Source organism: Lepidochelys olivacea (assembly GCF_965140295.1).
Source record: "Lepidochelys olivacea isolate rLepOli2 genome assembly, chromosome: 1".
NCBI lineage: Eukaryota > Metazoa > Chordata > Testudines > Cheloniidae > Lepidochelys > Lepidochelys olivacea.
The window spans coordinates 36,273,980-36,279,060 of record NC_140411.1 but is presented as its reverse complement, the minus strand read 5'-3'; the positions used below and the strand labels follow the sequence as shown (position 1 = coordinate 36,279,060).

The 5,081-nt window shown below is 43.2% G+C and overlaps 1 pseudogene across 1 annotated transcript; it reads left to right on the top strand.

Moving 5' to 3' along the window:
- Window positions 1-2,071: 2,071 nt before the first annotated feature.
- Window positions 2,072-2,602, top strand: LOC311514897 (microsomal glutathione S-transferase 1 pseudogene; annotated as a pseudogene). Its single transcript has one exon. The product of its transcript is annotated as a microsomal glutathione S-transferase 1 pseudogene (transcript).
- Window positions 2,603-5,081: the final 2,479 nt, after the last annotated feature.

Here is a 5,081-nt window from a genome sequence, read left to right as displayed (position 1 = left end):
CAAGCAATATGCTCCCTTTGGTGATGGGTAGCTGTTAAGTACTGTTCCATATGCAACAATATTTTATATACTATATATAAGGCCATATTTTTAGGTCTTCTGGTCTCTAATTTCCTGACATCCATCACTATTCGCCATAATCACTACCATCATAAATTTGGTGTGACATGCACATGTGTGACCATAGCTGGGAAAGGTGTGATTCCCCGCATCAGAAATCTGCGTCAAGGACTCGGGGGGCTGGGGAACATTTTGACACGTTGCCCCTCTAAGTATTGGGTGGATTTTAATCTAATGTAAATTTTAAAAGAACAAATGCTGCTCAGATATCCAACGAAACGAAACTAATGTGACAATGAGCCTGAATCAGCTCATATCAATCTCCATGCACCTTTAACAAGGCAGTTTCTGAGCCATGGTGCAGTCTAATGCTTGACATGAACATTTTAAAACTAAATCAAATGGCTCAAGATGAGTTTGCAGCAGAATATAAATAACTCATTCAGGGACCTTTGATTTTTTTAAAAAGCATAAATTGGAAAATGGATACAAATTAGACTTACCATTTGCTGTTGAGGATCAAGGCCTGTTTTTGAATCTGATGAATGAGTTCGGGGTCCTAATGACAAATTTACTGTTCCCTGTTTAAATGTAATCATACCAACTAAAAACACTCCCTCAGCACCCAAGCAGGAACTGGATCTACAATGAATTTTGTTGGCCTCAGGTGCTCCATCATCTCAACAATATAAGACATAGATGCCTGAGAAAAGCTAACCCCTGGTACCCAAAGGGCACCTTAAATAAAAATAAAAAAATCTAGGGCAGAAAAGGATATAAGACCTGGATGGAGGAAAATAATCAAAGGATGGATTTGACAAATGCCACAGGAACTCAGCATTGAAAATGAATTCTTAAAATAATTACAGAAATTATACATCATTTATTGACCTGGATTCAAAGCATGCCTATAAATTTAAGAAGTTTTGCAGGAGGAAATAGCCCTTCAGGAAAAAAAGCACCTTCACTAAAACAAGAACTTTATGATGCTCTGTGATATATGCAATTTCTATGCTTCAAATAAATACACGCAATCTTGTCAAAATGCATTTATCTTCCTGCTGCTGTTCTTTCATTGTTAATGTGCTCAAAGCGTGGTTTCCTAGGAGAATAACGAGTAATATGCTGAACTACAGCCCATGAAGATGCCATCTCAATGATTTTTTTAAGTGAATAGCATAAGTCTACATAAGCAACCTCCATATTTTACAGATAATGCACATTCTCTGCCCCAAGGAGCTTATAGTTTAAATTGGATAAGACAAAGAGAAACTTAAAAAAGAGTTCAGGATAAGGTTCACTCGTCTTTCAGCCTACCTGTAGAAGGTGCATTCTTGCAACTCTCTGGTTACCTGAGCCTGTTTCTTGTTTGCAATGAGTTTAAATAGCTAGCAGAAATTACAAGGTTTGTGTTTTTGTTGCTTCTGAAAGAAACTGTAAAATAAAAATAACTGGCATGGTAAGCTCTCAGAGCTTATTATTCATAACAAATTTTTGAACACCGTGAGAAGAAACACAGAGTTCCCAAAAATTTAGATTGAGTTCACCTGAGTCTCAGTTAGAATCTTTGATCACTACATCTATGCAGCCTGCTGAGTCAAAAGCAACATCTTCCCTCCACTTGCTTGTAGGAATCTTCAGTTGGAATCTATGCAGACTCCTCCTCTTCCTCTTCCCCTACTGAAATCACTGTTAGCCAGTCAGCTAACTGGTTAGTCAACCACACAGTTAAGTATATAGATTTAAAAAAAAAAAACCTGCTGCAAAATGCTTCAGAGTTAGGGACAATAGCCTGTTTTCTGTTCTTGGGCTCAGCTGCTCCCAACCCACACAGGGCACATGGCCTTTTGCAAAGCAGCTGCCCTGACTGTTTTCCCTCATGCAGTCTGACCCCAGCAACAGGGAACCTACTGGAGCACACCCAAAACTACCACACGCAATTCTAGAAACTTCTGGATGTGGAGTGCTAACTCTGCCTACCAGCCTAGCCGATCGGAAGCCGGGTCTTCAGTGAGATACTCAGAAATGGCTGAACTTGCCCAGCTAATTGACAGTGAGGTGTTCCTGGCTTATGCTACCTACACAACCATTGTCCTTTTAAAAATGATGCTAATGAATGTTATAACAGCATACTTCAGAATTACAAGAAAGGTCTTCAGTAACTCAGAAGATACAGCAACGTTTGGCAAAGGTGAGAATGCGAAGAAGTTCCTGTGGACTGACTCAGCCTTTGAATGTGTGTGCAGAGGCCACCTGAACGACCTTGAAATCATTGTCCCATATATTAGCACTGGTCTGCTCTATGCTCTGAGTGGCCCTGCTCTGTCCACAGCCTTGCTGCACTTCAGGATCTTCGTTGGGGATAGAATCTTTCACACTATCACGTATTTGACACCTCTCCCCCAGCCCATCAGAGTCTTGTCTTGGGCAGCTGGGTATGCAGTTACCATCTCAATGGCATACAGGCTGCTGACAACTGGATTGTACCTGTAACTAGAACACAGCCTCATCACCCCCTCAACATTTCACATGAAGTTTCCAACAGTGCATTACATTAAACATGACTGTCTTAAATGAACTGTCTAATTTTTGTAACAATTTTTACATGGTGGCTAGGGCTGCATTTTTAACAAAGAGGCTTTTCGTTCCTGTTTGAAATGTTTCTCTTCAAAGCAAAAAAATCCCTCCCCATGTCCTCTCTATTCAGTCTGCTTTGCCAAAAAACATTAGTTTGAATGTTCGCTCTGTGATTTGTTGAAGGCTTAAGATTCTGAACATATGACAGTGCTGTATCAATAACATGTGTGGTGATTTTCTAGGGATGCACTCTTTTGGGCTGTATCTCCGAAGCCTAAATCAATAAAGACAAGGGGAAAAAAAAAAACAATAACTCAGACATGACTCACTCCTAACCTCCCCGCCAGGGGTCTCTCAAAGAGCTCTCTCCCTATTAGGCACGTGGGTTACACAAGCTCTTTGGGGCAGGGACTGTCTTTTTATTCTGTGTTTGTTCAGTACCTAGCACAGTGGAGTCATAGAATCATAGAATCATAGAATATCAGGGTTGGAAGGGACCCCAGAAGGTCATCTAGTCCAACCCCCTGCTCAAAGCAGGACCAATTCCCAGTTAAATCATCCCAGCCAGGGCTTTGTCAAGCCTTACCTTAAAAACCTCTAAGGAAGGAGATTCTACCACCTCCCTAGGTAACGCATTCCAGTGTTTCACCACCCTCTTAGTGAAAAAGTTTTTCCTAATATCCAATCTAAACCTCCCCCACTGCAACTTGAGACCATTACTCCTCGTTCTGTCATCTGCTACCATTGAGAACAGTCTAGAGCCATCCTCTTTAGAACCCCCTTTCAGGTAGTTGAAAGCAGCTATCAAATCCCCCCTCATTCTTCTCTTCTGCAGGCTAAACAATCCCAGCTCCCTCAGCCTCTCCTCATAACTCATGTGTTCCAGTCCCCTAATCATTTTTGTTGCCCTTCGCTGGACTCTCTCCAATTTATCCACATCCTTCTTGAAGTGTGGGGCCCAAAACTGGACACAGTACTCCAGATGAGGCCTCACCAATGTCGAATAGAGGGGAACGATCACGTCCCTCGATCTGCTCGCTATGCCCCTACTTATACATCCCAAAATGCCATTGGCCTTCTTGGCAACAAGGGCACACTGCTGACTCATATCTAGCTTCTCGTCCACTGTCACCCCTAGGTCCTTTTCTGCAGAACTGCTGCCTAGCCATTCGGTCCCTAGTCTGTAGCTGTGCATTGGGTTCTTCCGTCCTAAGTGCAGGACCCTGCACTTATCCTTATTGAACCTCATCAGATTCCTTTTGGCCCAATCTTCCAATTGGTCTAGGTCCTTCTGTATCCTATCCCTCCCCTCCAGCGTATCTACCACTCCTCCCAGTTTAGTATCATCCGCAAATTTGCTGAGAGTGCAATCCACACCATCCTCCAGATCATTTATGAAGATATTGAATAAAACCGGCCCCAGGACCGACCCTTGGGGCACTCCACTTGATACCGGCTGCCAACTAGACATGGAGCCATTGATCACTACCCGTTGAGCCCGACAATTTAGCCAGCTTTCTACCCACCTTATAGTGCATTCATCCAGCCCATACTTCCTTAACTTGCTGACAAGAATACTATGGGAGACTGTGTCAAAAGCTTTGCTAAAGTCAAGAAACAATACATCCACTGCTTTCCCTTCATCCACAGAACCAGTAATCTCATCATAAAAGGCGATTAGATTAGTCAGGCATGACCTTCCCTTGGTGAATCCATGCTGGCTGTTCCTGATCACTTTCCTCTCATGCAAGTGCTTCAGGATTGATTCTTTGAGGACCTGCTCCATGATTTTTCCAGGGACTGAGGTGAGGCTGACTGGCCTGTAGTTCCCAGGATCTTCCTTCTTCCCTTTTTTAAAGATTGGCACTACATTAGCCTTTTTCCAGTCATCCGGGACTTCCCCGGTTCGCCACGAGTTTTCAAAGATAATGGCCAGTGGCTCTGCAATCACAGCTGCCAATTCCTTCAGCACTCTCGGATGCAACTCGTCCGGCCCCATGGACTTGTGCACGTCCAGCTTTTCTAAATAGTCCCTAACCGCCTCTATCTCCACAGAGGGCTGGCCATCTCTTCCGCATTTTGTGATGCCCAGCGCAGCAGTCTGGGAGCTGACCTTGTTAGTGAAAACAGAGGCAAAAAAAGCATTGAGTACATTAGCTTTTTCCACATCCTCTGTCACTAGGTTGCCTCCCTCATTCAGTAAGGGGCCCACACATTCCTTGGCTTTCTTCTTGTTGCCAACATACCTGAAGAAACCCTTCTGGTCCATGGTCCATGGTCCTGAGGCTCCTAGGCATTATGAGAATACAGATAATCAATAGTAATATTCAGAGTTTCCCTGGAAAATTCCCATCAGAATTACCTGTCTCTAGATAGCCAACATACCAATTCCAGGCTGTGATATTCAGTTTTACATGCATTATTAGCCGGCAAATTGAGTTACT